A 24,927-nucleotide genomic window follows, 5' to 3' on the forward strand; every position below is an offset into this window, starting at 1 on the left:
ACTTAAATAACATGAGTTTATATCAGTTTATAAATAACATGTTTCTGAAGATTACTGTTCAACATGATTGTAAATGTTTCATTTAGATATTTTAAGTCCAAACACAAGTTCAGAGCAGCTGCTTCACTGAGTTGCTCCAATAAACTGTGAGATGTGATAATATGTTGAAGTGAGCTGAGCTACAAGGTTGTCTGAACATGCGCACTTAAGAAATGCGACACTTTCTTTGTTTTTATTTCCTCATTTTAGTTCATGATAGACTTGTTTACTAAAGTCAAATCAATGAAAATTGTAAAAGCTCTTCTTGTGAGTCAATGAATCTCCTGATGGCAGCATCGTTTAAAAACAAGTGATCAGCTCATGAAGCAAAACTCTGGAGTCACTTTCTGTTCAGCGTCAAACAAGTTCCTCCGTCAATCAACAGAAGTGACTCAACAGCGCCACCAGGTGAGCACCTGACATTGAGCTCGGATCTACTTTTCTGTGTACGACTTCTTCACGGTTCTGAGATGAAAAGTGAATCAGTGAAACACTTTGACTCCTCTGAGAGTGAAAAGGTCATGAAGGTTGTAGTGAAGAGTATTTGGAGAAATAAAAGGTGACGCAGGTGTGAACACATGAAAGTGGAGGAAGGAGACTCACTCGCAGTTGAGCTGTGGATCCACACAACAAGCACAAACAACACCTTCTTCATCTTCAGCTCTTTTCTGGAGACTAGGATCCAACAAGTCTTCAGGTCGACGAACGAAGTACAAGTGAAAGTAAACAACAGACGCAGGAAGAAATATCTGAGCCAATGAGGATTCAGTGTGACGTCACGTCCAGATGGAAAGTGAAAGTAAACCAAACATGTTATTACGACTATTTTCTGTGACAAAAACTCCACTTTAAACTTTATTTTTATTTCTTAGAGTCGTTCTTCTGAACCTTAAAGTCACGCAGAATGTGAACTATGGAATACCAGGAGTGTCAAATTAAAGTGAAGAGAAATAAAAGTGGATTGAATTGCTTTTTATTTTGACATACGATGATTTATATGTATAAACTTTCTTTCCTTCCTTTCTATTCTCTTTTATTCAGAAAATAAGTTTTTCTTAAATATTACTATGAACGTAAAAAATAAACGAGTTTTTTGTGGAGACGAGAAAAGCTTCTAGTTCCCTCTAGTGGTTCAAACATGACATTGAGCTCAAACAGTAAATACATTTGAATGATCTCAGGCAACAGCAGGTTGAAAGTGGGGATATAAGCAGTGGAGAAAATAAAAAAAGTAACTTTCAGGTTGAATTATAGAATTAAAATATATCATTTTTACTTAAAGTATACAATATTTGATTGTTTTTTTAGTTGATAAATCTCATACAGAAATAAAGTTGTGTGATGAGCTACAATATTTAACTTCATCAAAATGTCTTTAAATCCATTTTAATTAACATTTTCAATCAGGTTTTGTTTTTACACAAATAAATGTGATCAGTATCCGTTCATGGTGATTGTCCTTATCTGCCACAATGATTCTTCCCTGACTGAATATCTTTTGAGCGTGTTGTGTTGAGTCTGTAATGCTGCCAACAAAGTTATGAATCTACAAGCTTCCTGACACACTTCGACTAGAAATTGTTCTTGATGATAGTTTATTGAAAATAATTCTTCTCACTTTTGTTTCTTTGTCAAGATGAAACATTAAACATTTCCACATGGTTGGTTTAAACACTCAATGTGAACATTTTGGTGCATGTGTTGAACTTTCATTTGGATTAATATGTAAGTTCACAGTATTGAGGGGAGGAATATGATCAGAGTGTTGGTTTTCCATTTTAAAAGTGTAAATATTGTCTCATTCTGCACTTTGTCCAGGACGAGAACACAGTCTTCTCTTTCAGTCAGACAAGCCTACTCTTGGGATGAAGGTTTTTGATCATCCATTGTGCCGACCAAGGCTTTTCTATGGTTTTCCACCAGTGTTTCCTCTTTCCTCTTGAGAACAGTGAGGCTCGAGGGTTTGAGGTTGATTTTAGTGGCACCAGAAGCTCCAACAAATCACTGGTTCCTCAACTGGTTGGCTCTACAACAAACTGAAGAAATGCTGACTCTGCTCTCTGTTCTAATGTTGACCACAGTGTTGGACAAATCTGTGATCAACACCTTAGAGAGCATGAGCTCCATCATCACATAACTTATGCTATTTATCCCAAAGCTTTCATGTATATATTACCCATTGAATTAAAATGCCATAGGATAGTGATGTTACTGTATTGTTGACTATAGCAAACTTTGGTTTACTAGTATCATGGAACCAGCGAGAAAAAGGCGTTTTTCCCCCGTGTGGCAGCATTTTGAGCAGATCTCTCCTATTAAGGTATAATAATGTCGGAATATAGGCTGTGAATCACAGCCTGTGATTAATATATTCTCACAGACACATACACACACCCATTATTATATATACTATATATATATATATACACCAATTATTATCTTTTATATATACATATATATACTTTATATGTGTATATATAAAATATAATAATATAACAACAACAACACTTCATCAATGCTGAGGCATTATAGAGCCCTGCATGAGAGCTTGGAGACCAACGAGACAATTGAACCAACGTCAGGCAAGCTAGATGGCTTCTTTCAAATTCATTTATTTACTATACTACTGTTTGTTATTTATTTTATGTGGTCACTTACATGCAGCTTTTCTGTTTTAGGAAGCAAACTCTGGCATCGTTTAGATGCCACAGTACAGCAGACCAGGCCGAGGAATGAAACGGTTGATGCTACGGTGGCGGTGAAGACCTACCTCAACGAACACAATATTCCTAGAAACGAGGACCCCCTACAGTACTGGGCGAAATGTAAAAATATACACCCATCTCTCTTTCAGCTGGCCATGAAAATACTGTGTACCCCGGCTTCATCCGTCCCCTGCGAAAGGATTTTTTCCAAAGCCGGGGAAATAATCAGTAAAAAAAGAAACCGGCTAAAGCCCAGTACTGTGGGAAAATTGCTTTTTTTTTTAATAAAAATTAATAATTATTTAAAAAAAACAAGGTTGTCAAGCACATTTTTTAAATATCAGAATCATTTGCGCACAAATATTGGCTCCTATAATATATATAATAAATAATAAATAAATATATCACAAATATTGGCTCCTCCTTACATCACTGATCTGATCCAGCCTTACACCCCAGCTCGGTCTCTGAGGTCTGTGGATCAGAATCTACTTATGGTTCCACGCACACGGCTCAGGACCAGAGGAGAGAAATCTTTTCAGGCTGTTGCTCCTAAGCTTTGGAACAATCTTCTCTCTCTTTGCGCTTGATGGATCTACTGACTCCTTTAAGAAACATCTTAAGACGTTTCTATTTGTTCAGGCTTTTCCTTGAATTTCTCGAACTCCTGTGTTGTTCTCGGTGTTGTCTTGATCTTTGAAGTATGTACTGTTTTGAGTATTGTTTTGATTGTTAAAGCGCTTTGTGACCCTGGTCTCGAAAAGCGCTATATAAATATATATTACTTACTTACTTACTTACTTACAAATATGCAATGCTCCCAATTGTCCACATGATGGCATGGTCGTGCAAATGAAGCCTCACGAGGCTTTGCTCCAAAGATGAACTACTCGGCTGGGAGGCTTCGGTGCTTCATGAAGCTCCTGGACAGAACCGTCTCTCCCCGCCTGGATCTACAGAGGGACGCCGGTCAAACACCATCATAGCCCGCGTTCACTACTTCCAAGACTGTGAAAACATCCTGAGACTCGCTCGGATCAAACAACGCATCAGTGTGGACGGAGTCAGCATCTCAGTGTTTCCTGACCCGACAAGTGTTGCCAAAGCACGCGCGGCGTTCAATGACGTCAAGAGTCGGTTTCGTGGAGTGGACGGGGTTCGCTTCGGATTTGCTTATCCTGCCCGCTTCAGAATCACCTACAAGAATGTGGAGAAATCCTTCTACTGCTGCAGAGGCGCGAGTATGTCAACAAAAACATCAGTGGAGCCTTAATTGTATTAAGTCAAGTTCTGTTGGGGCCAACTTTAGCTTCCTGAGCGTGTTAGTGCAGATACCTTTTATGGTAGGTTTATTTGTTGATGTTGTTTTTGTTTGTTTATGTTTACTCCATACAGTTACAAGTGTATTTACACCCATGTTAAAATATGAGTCACAACCCACTGTCTTTAGGTTCAACACGTTTTGCTACAAATTTTAAAAGCCTTTAAAATTATCGCCTGAGAAACATGCAAGTGTATTACATGTCGAGGAATACTGGTAGCCATGGGTAATACTAAGTGTGCAACATCTAAATTATTAAAAATGCGAGAGAACGCAACGAAACTCAAAGAGTGCAAAATGAACCAGCGGATTCAAGGAGGTCTTGCACCTTTTCTTGATCAGGACAGTGTTCAGTGCTCAGTGTGTGGGAAAAAACCTGCGGCACTTGTTGATGCAGGGAAAATTCCTCACACGACTCTTGGTGCCATGCCAAGCAGTCAGACGTTAGACAGTGATGACGGGGGTGATGAAGGATTGTCCAGGTTGACGGGGACGACGTTGGTGGGGGGCAGGGTTGTAGATGGGGTGTGGGCGTTGACGTTGAGGAGGGGTTTGTCACAGCTCTCGGGGTCAGCTGCACACTGCGTCAGGTGGAACCAGGTGTCTCCTTTGCCTTCCAGCCGGAGGGCGTGAGACGTCCTTTCCAGTACGCGATGAGGACCAGTCCAGCGTGGTTCTGTCCACTTTCGCTTGAGCGCCTTCAGGTAGACACACGGGGTGACCTGCAGTGGGACGGGTTGCTTGGGGACCTCTTCAGTCTGCTTGGAGAACCCTTTAGGTTTGATATTGGTAATGGAGCGTGGGGTCCTGGAAAACAGCGACCTGTGTGGAGTTCGAATGGAGAGTAGCCCGTCCGGGTATTAACAGACATTCGGACACTTATCAGTGCCATTGGTAGTGCCGCGAGCCAGTTGACTCCGGTACTTATCATGACTCGGTTGAGGTTGTCCTTCAACGTCCTGTTCATTTTCTCCACCTGTGCCTGTGACTGGGGGTGGTAAACAGAACCAAACTTGTGTTTGAGGCCCAATTGGCGCTCCACCTGTTGTAAGTGGGTGTTCTTGAAATGCGTGCCATTGTCACTTTTCAGACAATGGGGAAAACCATGAGTTGGAATGTAATGTTTAACCAAATGTTTAGAGACGCTTTTTGCATCTTCTTTCTGGCAAGGATATGCTTCTGGCCATCCTGAGTAGGCGTCCACCATCACCAACAGGTACCTGTATCCAGAAACTGGGACCAACATGTCCTGGAAAGAAAACTGAAGGGTGTGTTAGTCCTGGTAGTGGTTTGAGAGTAGGCCTAATTGCAGCTTGATTGCAAACATTACACGAGATTAGTGCTTGTTTCACCATTTGGTTTTTAAATGGATGCCACCAATTGTCCAATCTTCGAATTGTTTCTTCTCTGCCTACATGTGTAGGACCATGTGCCTCAAGGATTAGAGATTTCAGATAGGCTACTGGTGCAGCCGGGCGTCCCCTTTTACACCAGACACCTTCTTCTGTTTTCCCTGAGCCTTGATTTATCCACATTGAAATTTCTTCAGGTGATGCTTGAGATTGAATGTGAAGAATTTTTGACCAAGATGACTGCTCATCCATTTCTTCAGCTGGAACCACCATCATTTGCCCTTGTGGCTGATAACCCGCGGTTTGTTTTGCCAATGCATCTGCCGCGCGATTACCTTTTGATATTTTGTCCGATTGAATGTCCTTTTAAATATATAACACCACTATGTTCCTTCTTTTAGCATTAAGTAAAGTCTTATTAGTTTGAGGGAAGTTGTATTTATCTTAAATCATGATTTCTTGTGTTTGGTAATTTACACATCTTAACTATATCACCACATGTCCAAAGAGTAGTTTCCTAAACTACATTTAAACTTGCTAGTCAAGTTTTAGCTTTACTCATGCTGGCTCATGTTTCTTGTTTACCTTCTATGATATATTTAAGTCTGCAGTGGACAGTGGCTTCTTATTTCTCCCTCTCTGGAGCTTCTCAACACCACCTCTAACAGGATAAGAATGATCAGAAGTTATGAGAAGGTCAGTTTTGAATCTATTCAGGTGATGATGAGGATATTGTGTGTGTGTCACGAGTTGTGTATTCATAACTTTGATCTGTGGATGTCTGTTAAAGTTTGTCATGTGTTTTTTTTTTTATCTCTGAGCTCAGTGTTATTTGTAATATCTATGTGAATGTCCGAGAGTATTGTGTGAGTTCAAATGTGTTTTATGAATGTAATGGTTAATTAGATCAGGTGTCAGTCATAGCTCTTTAATTATTTACCCACAACAGAAATACAGTATCTATTCTAGATTACTCTTTTGCTTATCTTAACTAGTTTCAAATATTCACTTCAAGGAGATTTCCTATTAGTCTATAGTTATTTGGTTTATTCTTCTAGAGAGAAGAATGTCATATTTATATTTCTCAGTGTTTCTTTTAATTTATCTCTTAATCTATTATTTTTTTCTTTGACCTTTCCTCCTACAGTATTTTAGTCTCTATAGTCTAGTCTCTGGAGGTGACAAGTCAGCAGCTCTAGACAGAGTCACTTTTAATTAGTTTAAATAAAATTCTGCATCAGTCGACCTCACAAGTTTTTGTTTAGTTTTCTTATGGCTGCTTTCTTCATAGCTCTGAGTGGAGCAATCAGAGTATGTTATTCTGGGATTTACTTTTTTACTGTTACATTTTAGACTCAGGAAGATATGTCTCTTACAGGCTAGATTTGTATGCTTTTTCGTCAAATCACAAACAACTTTTGTGCATTTCTTAATCATTTATCTCAGGGCCCTGTTATAATATCTATATAATATATATATATATATATAATATATAGAACCTAGCTTCTCCACCAGCAACCACAGCAGAGCAACATGAGGGACAGAAGTGTCAGAGAGCATAGAGAACCTTGTTTGTTTGTTAGTTCAGCAGCCACACCATCAGGACCACAAAAATGTCACTGCAGACAAGAGTCAAGTTCATGTTTGCGACCAGATCGTTTGTCTTCATCATCACGTTCATCATCATCCCAGATATAGTTCATAGTGCAGTGTGGGGGGTCCAAAGGTGGATCATAGGAATGAAGTCTCAAAAGTCTTTTCAAGATCAGAGAAATCAGATGTTCAATCATGTTGAACCAGTACAGCTCCTCCCTCTCTGGAGCAGAAGTTCATTCTTGGTGGAGAGTTGTTGAGGTTGAGTTCTTGTTTGTTCAGCTCAGAAAGATTGCTTCAACTGTAGGTGTCATCAATAGGGAACTGGACCAAAGTTCCTGGACTAAAAGCCAAAAATGCGCCATTGTTGAACACAATTCTTTGTTTGTTTCCATCCCCTCGTCCTCTTCTCCTGCCACACCCATGCACTCCAGCCAGTGGCCAATAGGGAGCTATGATAGGAGCCTAGAACTATCATCAACTATCATCTCTCTATTTTTAGAGAAGCTCTTTTAAGTCTTTAAGTTGAATCCTAATTAGCTGTATCTGGCTAGCTCAAGAGCTCAATAAGGGCACTTTGTGTAATTAATTACCATTAAGTTAAAACAGAGTTTAAAGTTTCCTATTTTTCTTCCCTGTCAGGAGCTTTAACTTGTCACCTGTAGTAATAGTTACTTTTGTCTTGTCAATAAATGAATAGAACAAATTAATAATAATATTAATGATATTAATAATAATGCTAAAAATAATAATAATAATAATAAGTAAAGAAGCGATTATCAAAAAATAATTAAATGAAAATATAAAAGAGGAAGAATTTAAAAATCTAAATTAAGAACCAAAACTTGAATTAACTAATTAAAATCCATTATAAAATCCGAGATAATAATAAAAATAAAACAAATAGTAAGCTAAGATATTAATAATAAAAAAATAAAAATAAAAATAAAATGGAATAATTTGAAAATAATAAATGCAATTAGATCTAATCACATATATACTAATTAATTAAAATGATTCAAGTCAAAACAATTGTCAATTAACAACTTAGTATTTATTTTTATTATTTATTTAACTTCCTAATTAGTTGCATATATATATAGCACAATTGACAAAGAGGAATAAGAGTGACCGTCTAAAGACCAAATACAACATCTTACTTAATATTCCTCCAATAATTAAAAGATAAAAATCCAATCCTTAATTTACTAAAAATAGTAAATTTATGACTAATTGTTAAAATAATAAAATTGATTTAAAGTAATAATTGAAAAATTAAAAAAAACAGAATAAACTGCAATTGATTAAATTAATTAGTAATTAAATAACTACACCAATTGAGTCAGAACAAAAGTCAATTAGGAAGTAAACAAAGAGCAAACCAGCAGGGGGCAGCATAGCAAATACAACACCAAAGATCAGAAATTGAGAGAAGAAGAAGAGAAAACAGGAACTAGATATCAACAAACGTACACGCGTGCAAGCAGTCAGTGACACACTTGTTTTAGATAAGCAGTATTAGCAACACAAAACAACCAAGTTACACTCAATGTGACCAATTGTATGTTGATCAATTGACAATGTGAAATATGAAGAGAGGATGATCAAGATCATTAATACATACAACAGTGAGCCAACAATCAATGTCAATTGTGTTATTGTTATTGAACACAGCAGAAGAAGGAGAAAATTGAAATGTGAGTTGGTTTGTTTTTCTTCTTAAACCAATTATACCACTAATTAACTGTATATATTCATATATACCTCAATTAAGTAATCAAACCCAATAGTGAATAGAATTCAAGATGACGTAAGAATGTGTGTTTAAAGAAGACATGAATACAACGGGAGGGTCGGTGAGGAAAAGAAGGAAGTCTTAAAAGTTCAACCTCCAAGCGAAACCACTCCCACCAACAAGGAAACACTTTCGGAGCTCAGTTGACTTGCAGCAGCTGAAGAGACAAGTCTGCCAAGCAGCAGTTCTTATCAGCAAGAGATAGTGTCCAAAGACACACACACACGCGGACTCAGCTGAGTCACAAAAAGTCAGAGATCTCACACAAATGAATGATAATTTTTAGTACTGCAGCGAGAAAAAATTATTCAAAAGATACAAACATACAGACACAGACAATTTTAACAGAACAATATGTCATGACAATACGACGACAACAGTATTTTACCAAAACAGGCCAGAGAGACACACTATGCTACGTGGAACGAGACTCTTGACCAGCCTGTCGTGTCTAAAGTGTCGAAATCAGATTGGAGAGCCTCTCGATCCGTAATCAGTTTCAAAACACCCTGGATAGGAGACCCCTCAACTCATCCATTCTATTTCAACCCCCGTCGAACTAACTCTAAACTAATCATCAATGAGACTTTATCCATCACCGTGATGGTTCGGAAAAATTAACTAGCCCTAACTATACTGCCAAATACCTGTGGAGCCCCTCGACACAGAAACACAATGAGATCTAACTGGCCTACACACCGGCTGGCAGAGTCTTCAGACCAGGATATTGGGAGAGACCCCTCCATCACCACATATCCCCCAATTTATGATAGCTACTTGGCTTACTGAAAAAGTACGTCTACTATAATCACCCATTGGCCAAGCATCCTAACTAGTTTAGGAATCTGGAAAAACGTCAGATGCCCCGTAGAGGGAACTGGTTATATTCCACCCCTACTCAGAATTCTCAAGGGTTACCCAGTCGTGTAACCGTCTCCTCTGCCTATCAATTCAACTTAAATTCTAATCAACGTTTTTTTCCTTTTTTCAACGATGCTTCTTCTTCCCGAACACGATAATGTCGTCTCCACTTAATACAACAACAAACAGCAACAGACAATGCAATACCTCAAAAACGAGCATCAGCTTTAAGAAAGCACTATTAAAAAATATAATCTAAATTTGTGACAGAACCAGAGACTTACGTTTATTCGTCCAGGCAACCAAAACTAAAAAATATCTAATCTTTCCTAACTTACAATATAAAAAAATAAATAAAATAAAATAAAATAAAATCTATGTAAAAAATAAGATAAAATCTTTCTCACCTGATTCTTGAAGTAAGGTATAGTGGCGCGCCTGGTTGCCTGGAGAACAATCAGCTCAGAGTTCGTCTCGGAATCGAAAAGGCCTTCAAACCATCAGTCCACGCCAAGGGTCACGTGCACCAAATTGTTAGGGGTTTTTGTGTTTCCATGAAGCGACCCCTCCCCAGCCTCGTACGTGGTGATGGAATGAAGGACAGACACATGGATGAGTTTAAGAAAAATGCTCGTTTAGTGAATTATGCAAAAGTCAGAGACAAACTAACGTGAACACGGGCGCTAGCAAGCAGAGAGATCTATCGCAGACGTCTTCTGATGCCAGAACGCAAAGATCAGACAAAATGGTGGATCTTTATAGTAGAATATTCAGGTTAACGCCTCTAGTCAAATGTGAATGTAGGATTGGTCAGTAAGTGTAAACATTTGATTCTAAGATGGCCGGTCGCACGTGATCGTAGTGGAAATTTACCAAAAGTTGTTGTTTTCAAGAATCTGTTCCCAGCGACTTGTGTCCTTCAGAGTGAATTCTCAAACAGGTGTCCAGACGTCCTGGAATCTGGGATTGTTTAATCTTTCTGTGTGTGAGGCTTTGTGACCTCGGCCTTTGAGTTGTGAACCTGAGTTTAGTTTAAGTGAATGCAATGCAAGAATAGGATTATTTAATATGAATTAAATATGTAAGATTATCAGTTAATCAAGTGACTATTTGAAATGTGTGTTAAATCTAGATGATTGATTACAGTAAAGTTGTCATTTCCTTACACAGTAGAACCTCAATGTAAATCAGCTCTGATAGTCCCTGGTTCAAATTGTATTTCAATGCAAACAAAGGCCTTATCATTAGATTCTTGAATGTACTGTAGTACCTTTAAATACTTTTATGGATTCTAGGGAACCCTAGCAAATCTACATGTTGTTAGACCCACAACCTCAACTGCTGGAAGATTTGTGTGATTGAGTTTGACACCACTTCTCTATTGAGTCTGGTCGAACTATTTAAGCTCGTTTTTATCTTCCCTGTAAAATGTTTACAAAGGACCAGGGATTAGTAAAGACACTCGCCACGATAATGATATAAATGGCAGTTACCAAACAGTGTTCGGTTTTGCTGCCATTTTCTTTCTGATTTTGTTTAAAATATATATATTAAGGATAAGGATGCAACGGTCCAAATGTATCCTATTAGTAACAATTTCATTAAAGTTATTGACATTGGTATAAAACCTTAATAATTGGAAGAAAAAAAAAATCCATCCCTTAGAAAAGAAACTTCATTAACACTAGTCTGTAGACTCTAGCAGCGTTAAACTAAACTATTTAGACCGACTCTTACCGTGCCACTTTCCCTTGAAGACTGTTCCAAATGAACCAGATCCTATCCTCTGACCCAGAGTGATCTGGCCCTCAGATATCTCCCAGTCGTCGCTGGAGTCCCTCCTCCCGAGAGTTTTCTGTTTCACGGCACATCACCATCACCTTCATCATCACCACAGCAACGTTCATCAAAGCACAAAGACGGTCTCTTACCATTTTATTGCGATCTTCAGACGAGGACGACGACTTGCGCTCTCTTTGTGGACACGGGGACTTCTGCGGGACCTTGACGTTGGTCAGAGAGCCGGGTAGAGATGCAGGAGGAGTGGCGGACAGACCTGTGGTGGTACCTGGACAGCAGGGGAAACAGAGAAAAAGCATTTGGAGCTTGAAAAAGTGAGTTAAGGCAGAAGAGGAGAGAAGAAGAAAGTTGACTTTAAAGAGTGCGTTTGCCGTTTGAATGTGCAGAAGAGGTCATGCAGTGGCAAATAATGTTTGTTACCCTATGATTTATTATTTTTTCATTTTACATCATGAATGAAACTCATTCGTACTTTGACTCTCAATTGTGAATACTTTCAAGAATGATTTATACAAGTTAAAAGCCTTAATAATTACAAATCTAAAACTAATTATTTTATTGACTTGCAGTCACGTTTATACAATTTAATGAAAGAGGTCATATATATATAAATAAATAGCTCAGTTAGACTTTTTTTATTTATAAGGCCAAATATTTTTTAATGGAGCTACACTGGTAAATGATACATGGACATTTTAAATACTACATTCATTATCAAAAGGCTTGACTTATCCAAGGAATCTCTTAAAAACAGCATCATTTATTTGCATATATTTACCATACAATGATGAAGAAAACGACTCTTTTGAAGTCTGTGTGTAACAAAAGTGCATCACAGTGTTTGAAACAGTAAGATTGAAGTGAATCCCACAACCATGAGAGAGAACATGTGAAAACATAAAGAGGGAAACACACACAGTGGACTTGACACAAGGTAAAGGGGCTGTTGTGCTGGGGTGGAGGTGTAGGTGAAGGAGGAAGAGGATGGGGGAAGAGAGGAAGAACACAGGAACACACAGAGGCCTAACTACCTCGGAAAACAGGCTCGGGCTCAAAATCAAAGACTATGTCATTGGGGTAGGAGTATAGGAGGGGGCTTGAGGTCCGTGTTCGGTGCTTCCTCAAGCAGCGGGCGGGGTGGGTCGGGGGGGCTGCAGGGCAAAAAGAGACAGACACACCATCACTGCTACTCACCCGGCCCCTCTAACCACCAACTGTCCATGGTTTTGCTCATGGCTTTACTGGAGCATTCATCTTACAACTATCACAGTTCCACTTCCTATTTTTAAACATTACCAGTTCAGTGAAGACGATTCTCTGAGACCAATCGTGGCAGAAACTAATACTGGCAACTCTTGATCCTTCTTAACATTTATAGTTAGAAAAATATGTTCTTTCACGTTTCCATTAATTCATATTTTTATATTGAAGCAATCATTAACTGTAATTACATCTACCTTTGATTATTATCGTTACTATCATTTATATTACAAATGCATTGATATTTAAAAATACAAGACAATATTTGCTTTATTTTTAGTCATGTTTGTACTGGAATGGTTCTAACCATCTGTTTTTATTTAACAAAATAATACAGTTAAAGAGTTTATGTTACAAAATTTCTAAACTGCTAATAAATGCAAGTCAAGTGTTGTTTAAGCTAGTTTTTAATTGCATGTAAATCTCCAAAAGGGAAATATATTGAGAGGTGCAGGCTTGTTAAACTGATATATAGATATAATATATATATATAAATATATATATATATTATTCACTTGACAACTTTATTTAACCTAATTACTGTGAATTATGAATGAGGAGCTAATGAGGCTCATAAACATTGTTGCTAAATTGCTAATGAAGTTATAGTTTATTTTACACACTAGCTTACAGGCAATATTTGAAAAGCACTGCAGAAATACATTAGATAAACAAATACATAAATATGGCTGATATGACAAGATTACTAACAGGTTTTTTTTATTCACCCTAAAACATGACTATTGACATGTGTACCAATTGTTATTATAGTTACTTATTTAACCAAGTAGCTGAGTGTGTAGAAGCTGTTGGATGAATCATTTTATCATATTTGGTTGTTCAAGCAAAGCGAACAACACACAATTAAATATTATATATGGTATATGGTATTGTCTTTTTCAACATTCCATTTATATTCATATTCATTATTGGGTCTCACACACACACACACACACACACACACACACACACACACACACACACACACACGCACACACACAAAAGACTAAGAGCACGCAGACGCGGAATGGTTGGAAAGAAAGCCACAGGATGTTTGGGAAATGTTGCGTGTTGATCTTTATAATAATAATCTCTATTTATATAGCGCCTTTATAGACCAGGGTCACAAAGCGCTTTGACAGCCATTCACACATACTGATGGGAGTAGGCTGCACCACATGGCGCCGAATCTGCCATCAGGGTAAAGTGTCTTGCTCAGGGACACAACGACACAAGCTTGTCTGGAGCTGGGATTGAACCTGCAACCTTTTGGACTGCAGGCAACCACTCTACCATCTGAGCTATGACGCCCCTTATGACCTCCCTCTGACCTCGGTAAGCACTGATCACGAATCAGATCCTGTAAAGAATCAACATTTGTGTTACTATTATTATAGATAAATAGTTTAAGGAAAGAATATACAATTTCAGAAGAAATAATTTGAACATTCATCCATTTTTTTCAGATGCAGGCAGAACCTCTGACTACTTGGTTTCACATTCTTACATCAAAAATCAAGTCATTTATATCAACAACTGTTGCATCTCACATCAATGTTGACAGGCTCGATGGTGTTGATATGGACGTTGGGTGCGGACGACGAGCGGTCCCGCTGCCCAAACTGGTTACGGTGGTCTTCCTCATTGGGCCGGAAACTAGGTGGGATGGGTATGGACTTGGACGGGGACACAGTGGCGTGGCATATGGATCTGGAAAGGTTTGAAGCCATCAATAAGAGAGAGCACAGAGACGAACACGCAGAAAGGGAGAGAGCGGGGATTACCCTGTGGAGTCTGATGGGGGGAGTGAAGGACAGACTTCGGACACGGGGGTCGTCCCTTCTGAAGAAACTTCCTCCTGAGTGAAGGGGTGGTGCTCGAAGAACTTGGAAACTAGCAATAAGCTTGAACCACAAAAGAAAATGTTATTAAAATCAAGTTTAAATGAAGGTTTTTTACTGAATGTTATCCTGCTTATATATTAATCTATAACTGCACACATGTTTATAGATGCATCAGGTTAAAAACAATACTTTCTTTATATTCAATTGTTAATTATTTAGACGAGCTTAAACTGACCATGACCTCAGTGAAGAGTCAACACTTTAAATCACAGCTTAATTTAAGATTTTGTACAACTTCTCAAGTGACACAACTTACTGTAACTGGTCGTAGTTGACACACATAAGAGGAACCTCGGTGCTGCAGCGCTGGTGGAACTTGTACCCCCATGTCTGGCAGCGGAACCCCTGGAAAAGCAGCTTCCTGCAGAAGTCGCAGAAGGCCAGAGTGAAGAAAGTCTTCCTCACCTAAAACTGATCAACTTTAATGCCTAAACAATTTAGAGTCATGAAGATGGAGGAGAACTTAGGTCTGTATCTGATGTGCTGATAAAGTACAATTTATAGTAATAATACCTTTCATTATTAGTCATTATTATTAATGATTTGAACTGATAAACATGTACAGACTCCAGTCAAGCTGCTTTTTTACCAACTAACTAGATTCATATCATATAAAATATAAGGAATAAGTTACTAAGACACATTGGACAGCAGGTGGCAGTGTCATTTCAGAGATTGCTTAAACGACATTATAGTGTTTAGGTTTTATATGATACAACTTTTAAAATACATAATGGAATATAACAAAAAAAAGTGTTCCTTTAGATATATGGAGGGAGGATTGTGTTCTCCTCCGAACTTGTCCAGGAGAGCTTCCAAGTGTTCTTGTGTCAGCTTGATCATGTGTTTGATATTCCAGATCTGAGGAGAAACACAAAGGTTTGTTCAAATTCTGATCCAACAGAGTTCAGAGAATCGTCTCACCACCCTCTAATAAACATGATGGAGATTAGGATCTGCTTTTCTCTTCAAGAAAAGAAAAAAGAAAACATCTAGAAGTATTAAACCCGTCACGAGCTGCTGCCGAGAGATGCTAGCTTTGTAACGTCTTAAACATGTAGCTCTTAAAGAAGAATTTCCATCAGTAAACATTCAACTTTCTTTTAAAAAGGTAAAACCAAAGTCCACCTAACATGTATAGATCAGATAGCACTGAGAACATGGACGTCACCTTCCTACTCATTTAAATCCATGTTGTTTCATTGTATCATCAAGTCCATAAATATCTTTTTAGGATTGTCAAAAATAGTCACGCAAAATAATCCTTTAGTATCGGTGGATCCAGATGGTAATGAGCAACAAACTCCAACAACAACAAAACCTCATAGGCAAAGATTAGAAGAAAAAGTTCAAGTTAACACTTTATTTCTTTAAAAAAGTTTAAAATCAATCATTGTGGACAACTTGTGTTATAGTAGCTCTATTTTACAAAGTATTTCAGCACCAACTGTATTTAAATTGATGTCATGTCATTTCCCAACTTTTAATGAACGACTTTAGAATGACCTTCAGTGGAGAAACAACACAAACTTTCACCAAGGAAGGTCACATTACTTCTTCCCAAGTATTTTATTTAAACCGAAGAACTTTGATGTTTCTTGGGCTGGAGTCGAACCCACAACTGGATCACAACCACCAGAACAATTGTACTGAAAGCAAGAGTGTTCTGAACTTGACAATCCTTGAGCAGTTCTATCTAGATTACATTTGAAATGGTGTCTCAAAGCATTTGTTTCGTTTCTCGACAATCGATTAAATGATTTGTTCCAAAAATTGATTTTTTTTTTACTCATGAATTGAGCAGAGTGCAGGAGCAGAAAATTCAAATGCCAAACAATTCATATACAAGGGCCTTAAAAGATCTCCATGATCCAGAACATCACTAGAACTAAATGATAAAAGTTGAATGCAAACTTTTTTATTTATTCAGATTAAGACCCTGTAAATATTTAGAATTGGTTTAGTCTTCAATCAACATGTTCATTTAAATTACAAGGTAAAGCTCTGTCTAAATACAGCAGTGATACAGGAGGGATTGATTTTGTCTTGACCTTTATTTTTCATTGTTTTACGTGTTTTTTTTGTTTCTATATGTACACTCTGTTGTTGTTGTTTCTTTGGTATTGCAATAGATTTTTTTTCTCAATTTACTGTCTCTTGAAAAAAAAAGAGCATATACGTAACATTGCTGTGTCTGCATATTTACATAGTTGCCTTTACATCAGACCAACATTGCCTGGAATGCCTGTATTGCATACTTGTGCTCGATACAAATATTTTAAATTTAAAAAGTAATATCACGCTCCTCAAGAATTTATCAGCAGGATTCTACATACATAGAACACATTTAATACTTGATGGTCAGACAAAACTGAGTTCTGAGGAGAGACATTTGTTGTTTTAACTTCAGGTCTGTTTGCTAGAACAAGATCTAAGGTGTGGTTGAAACAGTGAGTCAGGGCCAAGAGATCCATAAAATCCTCCTATAGAGAGTGTCACATGTCTTTGTAGAACCATGGAAACAAAAATAACCTGTTGATTTTGAAACCGTGTGAAACGTGCAAAGTATGTTTGTCTCATATATGGGCAATAAAATCAACCGCTATCAGTGAAAAAATGATAATGCAGAGAATAATGATTCACTTCATATGTTCACTGTCATTGATGATCAGCGCTATATAAATACAAATGACTTACTTCTTTACTTCCTTTAGGAGTATTGAGAGGAGGAATACGATCAGAGTGGTTGTTTGTTCTGCTAAATGGTAAAAGCAATTTAGTTCAGGTGAAATACTAATTTTCTACTCAGCCTCATGTTGTTCAACAGTTGTGATTCATTTTAGAATAATGGGTTCCTTTTCAGAGTTATAGTAAAAAAAATGTTTGTTCATTTTAAAGAAGCAAATGACGCTCAATGGTCTTTGTCCACATCTTGTTCCAAAATGACAAACTTAAAATATCCAAATACTAGTGATGGTCTGGTGAAGCTTCATGAAACAGTGTCTTTTCATTTTTCCAGAACAATTGTTGTCGTCAAGGCTTCAGTACAAGAGAGATGTTACAGACGAGCACCACAGAGGTTTGGATATTTTTTAATATCAATTTCAACAAAGACAAAAAGACCTACAAACTATAGTCTTTACATTAATATGAAAATACATTTTTATTTTTGTTAAAAGTTATAAAGAATTACATTAAAAATGTTGCTTGATGGTATATTGTCTTGAACACAACAACCACTCTGATCATATTCCTCTCAATACTGCACAAGGAAGTAAAGAAGGATCATCAATGACAGAGAACATATGAAGTGAATCATTATTCTCTGTCTGCTTCACACTCAGGAAGGAATATCACAACTCTTCATCATGGTTAGTGACACCAAACACTTTACAAACACATTTCTTAAGTTAAGAACTATAGAAATGATCCCTGAAAGTATAGTCTTAACTTAACTCTGCACCAACATCACACTCCATCCTCACACCAAACCATTACAGTGACGGATGCATAGTTTTTGAATTTTAAAATGTTACTGTCATTCATTTGATTGCAAAGAGATGAGACTAGAAAACATAATTGTAGTTTCATAGTTTATACACAACATGTATTCAAAATCACTACGTTCAATTCCATAATTCATCTAAACTGTGATTATTGATCACCATGACATTAAAACAACTATATCAGGTTATTTTATTATGCATTACAAACAATTGTAAACATTAAACAATATAGTTTAATACAAGGGAAAATACATTTGAACAAGAGTTGTGTTTGATGTTAAAATGAAAACGTTTTTTCAATTATTAACATTCTGACTTAGGTGAGCGACTCACAGCTAGGGGGCGATCTAGGTGGATTGTTGTGGTGTCCTCTTCCACGCTGCAAACAGAAAGCAGTTGAGTGCAGTGAGGGCGTGACACACAAGTCTCATAGAGGCACACCTGACTGGTGCAGGTGCTCGGGGGGCGGAGTCAAACATCCACACTGGGCGTCTCACCACACCTGTCCAAATGTGTCGTCAGTGTTGCACATTTGAGCTCTGGCGGGATCTAAGATGGCGGCACAGGTGTGGCGTGAGATCGGCGTCTCATGGTTGTGTAACCTGATGAAGTTTGACTTGAGAGAAGCAGGTCAGAGAGCAAACCTCCACAAACACATTCAGCCGACTCAGCAGGAAACTTTGAATCAAGTTTCTACATGTGAATTGTCGGCACAAGCTCTTCTGGATTTTTCTTCTACACAAAAGTGGACACAACTTATGTGCACCTGTTCAGCACAAGACGAGTTGATCAAAGCAATACAGTCATATTTAGGACATGAGTTGATCAGGAAACAGAAGGAGAGGTCAGAGATGTTGACCTTTCATAACAGCTGCACAAATGGATTCTTTCTGAGCCTCCACTGACCCTCAATGACAAGTGACTTTACTGAACATTTGGAGTCCAAACACATGTGGACGTTTTCTGTCCATTTATTTGAAGATCAAAACACACAAGAAATGAAGCAGCAGTTCAACTATGTTTGACAAGATTCTTCACCTCTGACATCACAACTGACGCTTCATTAACTAGTGTCTACACACCAGGAAGAAAACACACAAACTATTACATGAACACAAAACTGTCTGTGCGTGTACTTGTGTGTGTGTGTGTGTGTGTGTCTACACATTCATAAATTTGTCAATGTGTGTCTGATTTTTTTTCCATTTTGGTTTTTGCATGTTTGTACTTCTGTTTGTTATTTGATGTGTAAATACATGTGTTTGTTATCTTTTTATTTGTGTGTGCGCCTATTTTCAGGTTTGTTCAACTGTTTCCGTGAGTGTGTTTGGGCATGTGTGCCTGATTTTGTGTGTCAGTACCTGTTTTTAGACTCTGTTTGTCTGTATATATTTTCCGTGTGTGTATCATTTTGTCTACAGAGACATCTGTGTGTGTGCGTTAGTTATTGTGTGTTAGTGCTTTTGTTGCGCCAGAGAAGCATGTGTTTAAGTATTTATGTGTGTGCATTTCTGTGTAGTAGTAAAGCACGTGTGTGTGTTTATCATTGTGTGTGATTGCTTTTTTGTGTGTGTGCGTGTTTGTGCATTTTTTGCTTTGGTAAAGCATGCGTGTGTGTGTTTGCAGTTGTTTGTGAGTGCACTTTTGTGTGTCAGAGATGCATGTGTGTGCATCCTTGTGTGATGGTGAAGCATGTGTGTGTTTGTGTGTGATTGTGTGTGATTGTGAGTGAGTGCATTATTGTGTTTTAGAGAAGCATGTTTGTGAGTGTTTGTGTGTGTGCATTTATTTGTGTTAAAGTGAAGCATGTGTGTGAGTGTTTGTGTGTGTGAGTGTATTTGTGTGGTACAGAATCGTGTGTGTGCATTTATCTGTGTGTGTGTGTAGTTTTCATAACGGCTCAGATCACATGACATCCTGATGTGAGTTTCAAACACATTTCCAGTGAAGGAACAAAGATCAGCAGCTCTGACGTCTGCAGAGTCTCAGAAGAAAAAGACGTTTCTTGGTCGATTCCTCCTGAAACACGGAGACAGAAAAATGTATCAACTTGTAAAATCATGCGTGAAGTGAGTCTTGAAGAAAAGTGACAATTATCATCCACTGACTTTAGTCTCTGTCCACGGGCGGATCCTTCAGATGGTCCAGCTCCGAGCTGGGGGCCGCTGTAAGATCACAAACCCTGTTAGCTTGTGTGCTTCTCACCAGCAGATGAAACTAGTGTCAACACTGATGCTAGCATGCTAGCACTCTGTCACATGGTCAACATCTGAGCTGAGACAAGATCATGTACTTACAAGACGAGTCAGAGTCGCCTGAAATGGAAAGAAAGAGGACAAATTACACCTGAAGAAGATGAACATAGAAGAGTTCCTCTGACCTCTTCTCATCTCTGCTGACCTTCTTTGACCTTCTATTCTTTCTCTCCAGTATCTGGAGATGATCTGGATCAAATCACAAACTCTCACCTTTCTTCTTCTTCTTGTAGATGAAGTATCCAACCACTGTGAGCACCAGAGCGGAGGCAGCGACGGCGGCCATGATGATGTACAAGGTCAGGAAAGTCCTGGCTGTGGATGGAGAGCAAAGTAAGTGGAGACATGATCAGGTGACCAGTGTTAGAGACGTGGTGGGGCCTCATTCAGCAGATCCATGCTGACCACACCTGGACTCTCATCTGGATGAAAGAAACCTCTGGAGACACCAAGAAGGTTCTGAAGACTCTTACCGTTGGTCAGGATGTTTGACGGATCCAGTTTGGTGACCACGTCTTCCGGAATGCCGTCCAGTTGAAACACACACTCGTACCTGGACCAGTCGTCAGACGGGAGTTTCAGGTCCACCATGTTCTGGAAGGTTCCGTCAGGGTTGGGGAGGATCTCTCCGTGTTCCACGTCCTCGTGCAGCTCCTCTCCGTCTTTGGTCCAGAACAACATGGCTCTGTCGGGGTAGAAGCCTGTAGCGTGGCAGGTGACCGGAGAGCTGGCTGTCTTCTGGAGGAGAGACACTCGTGGACGCTCTGAAGGGAGAGACACCACACTTCAGAGAGAAAGTCAAAGGATGGACAGAGAATGAAGGAGAGGAGGAGGAGGGAGGACAGGGGTGGAGGTGAGGAAAAGAAGATAAGAGGAGAGAGAGAGAGAGAGGACATGAGGAGAGAGAGGAGGGAGAGAAGGAGGAAGGAGAGCAGAAGGAGAAGAAGGTCATGGAACTACCTGTTCTCATCAAGGTTTTGCTCCCAAACTTCACAAACTTCTTCAGATCATTTGGACATTCCTGGGTGAAAAAGAACTTTTTCTCTTTCTTTATGCCTTCATTCTGGTCCCACTTGTGTTTGGTGATGACGGCCTGAGGACTCGGAGCGACCCAGGTCAGAGTCTGAAGGTCAAACACGATGAAGTCTTCTCCATCATAGCCGTACTGTTGGTGACCGTTGACCTCTTCAGTCTCATCGTCCCACTCACAACTGCTCATCCATTGAACGATGTGAACACCTGAGAGAGAAACCAGAGTGAGACCTGATCTACTCCACTGTTTAATACTCCACTGTGATCTACTCCACTGTGATCTACTCCACTGTTTAATACTCCACTGTGGTCTACTCCACTGTTTCATACTCCACTGTGATCTACTCCACTGTTTCATACTCCACTGTGGTCTACTCCACTGTTTCATACTCCACTGTGATCTACTCCACTGTTTCATACTCCACTGTGATCTACTCCTCTGTTTAATACTCCACTGTGGTCTACTCCACTGTGATCTACTTCACTGTTTAATACTCCACTGTGATCTACTCCACTGTGATCTACTTCACTGTTTAATACTCCACTAAAATCTACTTCACTGTGTAATACTCCACTGTGATCTACTCCACTGTTTAATACTCCACTGTGATCTACTTCACTGTTTAATACTCCACTGTGATCTACTCCACCATTTAATACTCCACTGTGATCTACTCCACTGTTTAATACTCCACTGTGATCTACTCCACTGTTTAATACTCCACTGTGATCTACCCCACTGTTTCATACTCCACTGTTTAATACTCCACTGTGATCTACTCCACTGTTTAATACTCCACTGTGATCTACTCCACTGTTTAATACTCCACTGTGATCTACTCCACTATTTAATACTCCACTGTGATCTACTCCACTGTGATCTACTCCACTGTTTAATACTCCACTGTGGTCTACTCCTCTGTTTAATACTCCACTGTGATCTACTCCACTGTTTCATACTCCACTGTGGTCTACTCCACTGTTTCATACTCCACTGTGATCTACTCCACTGTTTCCTACTCCACTGTGATCTACTCCACTGTTTCATACTCCACTGTGGTCTACTCCACTGTTTCATACTCCACTGTGATCTACTCCACTGTTTCATACTCCACTGTGATCTACTCCTCTGTTTAATACTCCACTGTGGTCTACTCCACTGTGATCTACTCCACTGTTTCATACTCCACTGTGATCTACTCCTCTGTTTAATACTCCACTGTGATCTACTCCACTATTTAATACTCCACTGTGATCTACTCCACTGTTTAATACTCCACTGTGATCTACTCCACTGTTTCATACTCCACTGTGGTCTACTCCACTGTTTCATACTCCACTGTGATCTACTCCACTGTTTCATACTCCACTGTGATCTACTCCACTGTTTCATACTCCACTGTGGTCTACTCCACTGTTTCATACTCCACTGTGATCTACTCCACTGTTTCATACTCCACTGTGATCTACTCCTCTGTTTAATACTCCACTGTGGTCTACTCCACTGTGATCTACTCCACTGTGATCTACTCCACTGTTTAATACTCCACTGTGGTCTACTCCTCTGTTTAATACTCCACTGTGATCTACCCCACTGTTTAATACTCCACTGTGATCTACTCCACTGTTTAATACTCCACTGTGATCTACTCCACTATTTAATACTCCACTGTGATCTACTCCACTGTTTAATACTCCACTGTGATCTACTCCACTGTAATCTACTCCACTGTTTAATACTCCACTGTGATATACTCCACTATTTAATACTCCACTGTGATCTACTCCACTGTGATCTACTCCACTATTTAATACTCCACTGTGATCTACTCCACTGTTTAATACTCCACTGTGATCTACTCCACTGTTTAATACTCTACTGTGATCTACTCCACTGTGATCTACTCCACTCTTTAATACTCCACTGTGATCTACTCCACTGTTTAATACTCCACTGTGATCTACACCGCTGTGATCTACTCCACTGTTTAATACTCCACCGTGATCTACTCCACTGTGGTCTACTCCACTGTGATCTACTCCACTGTTTAATACTCCACTGTGATCTACACCGCTGTGATCTACTCCACTGTTTAATACTCCACCGTGATCTACTCCACTGTGGTCTACTCCACTGTTTAATATTCCACTGTGATCTACTCCACTGTGATCTACTCCACTGTGATCTACTCCACTGTTTAATACTCCACTGTGATCTACTCCACTGTTTTATACTCCACTGTGATCTACTCCACTGTTGTCTACTCCACTGTGGTCTACTCCACTGTTTCATACTCCACTGTGGTCTACTCCACTTTGGTCTACTCCACTGTTTAATACTCCACTGTGATCTACTCCACTGTTTAATACTCCACTGTGATCTACTCCACTGTTTAATACTCCACTGTGATCTACTCCACTGTTTAATACTCCACTGTGATCTACTCCACTGTTTAATACTCCATTGTTGTCTACTCCACTGTTTAATACTCCACTGTGATCTACTCCACTGTTTAATACTCCACTGTGGTCTACTCCACTGTGGTTTACTCCACTGTTTAATACTCCACTGTGATCTACTCCACTGTTTAATACTCCACTGTGGTCTACTCCACTGTTTAATACTCCACTGTTGTCTACTCCACTGTTTAATACTCCACTGTGATCTACTCCACTGTTTAATACTCCACTGTGATCTACTCCACTGTGATCTACTCCACTGTTTAATACTCCACTGTGATCTACTCCACTGTTTCATACTCCACTGTGATCTAGTCCACTGTGATCTACTCCACCGTTTAATACTCCACTGTGATCTACTCCACTGCTTAATACTCCACTGTGGTCTACTCCACTGTTTAATACTCCACTGTGATCTACTCCACTGTTTCATACTCCACTGTGATCTACTCCACTGTTTAATACTCCACTGTGATCTACTCCACTGTTTAATACTCCACTGTGATCTACTCCACTGTTTAATACTCCACTGTGATCTACTCCACTGTTTAATACTCCACTGTGATCTACTCCACCGTTTAATACTCCACTGCTTAATACTCCACTGTGGTCTACTCCACTGTTTAATACTCCATTGCGATCTACTCCACTGTTTAATACTCCACTGTTTAATACTCCACTGTGATCTACTCCACTGTGATCTACCCCACTGTTTAATACTCCACTGTGATCTACTCCACTGTTTAATACTCCACTGTGGTCTACTCCACTGTTTCATACTCCACTGTGGTCTACTCCACTGTTTAATTCTCCACTGTGGTCTACTCCACTGTTTAATACTCCACTGTGATCTACTCCACTGTTTAATACTCCATTGAGATCTACTCCACTGTTTAATACTCCACTGTATAATATTCCACTGTGGTCTACTCCACTGTTTAATACTCCATTGCGATCTACTCCACTATTTAATACTCCACTGTTTAATATTCCACTGTGGTCTACTCCACTGTTTAATACTCCATTGCGATCTACTCCACTGTT

At 39.1% G+C, this 24,927-nt stretch overlaps 1 non-coding gene and 1 pseudogene across 1 annotated transcript; both read right to left on the reverse strand.

The window, feature by feature from the left end:
* LOC148074882 (serine/threonine-protein kinase B-raf-like) overlaps positions 1-24,927 on the reverse strand; it is a 56,890-nt pseudogene that overhangs the window by 26,478 nt on the left and 5,485 nt on the right.
* Positions 17,866-18,078, reverse strand: LOC148074885 (small nucleolar RNA U3). Its single transcript, XR_015711902.1, has one exon. It is a non-coding gene; the product is annotated as a small nucleolar RNA U3 (small nucleolar RNA).

The sequence above is a fragment of the Callionymus lyra genome, chromosome 7, assembly GCF_982586985.1.
Source record: "Callionymus lyra chromosome 7, fCalLyr1.hap1.1, whole genome shotgun sequence".
NCBI lineage: Eukaryota > Metazoa > Chordata > Actinopteri > Syngnathiformes > Callionymidae > Callionymus > Callionymus lyra.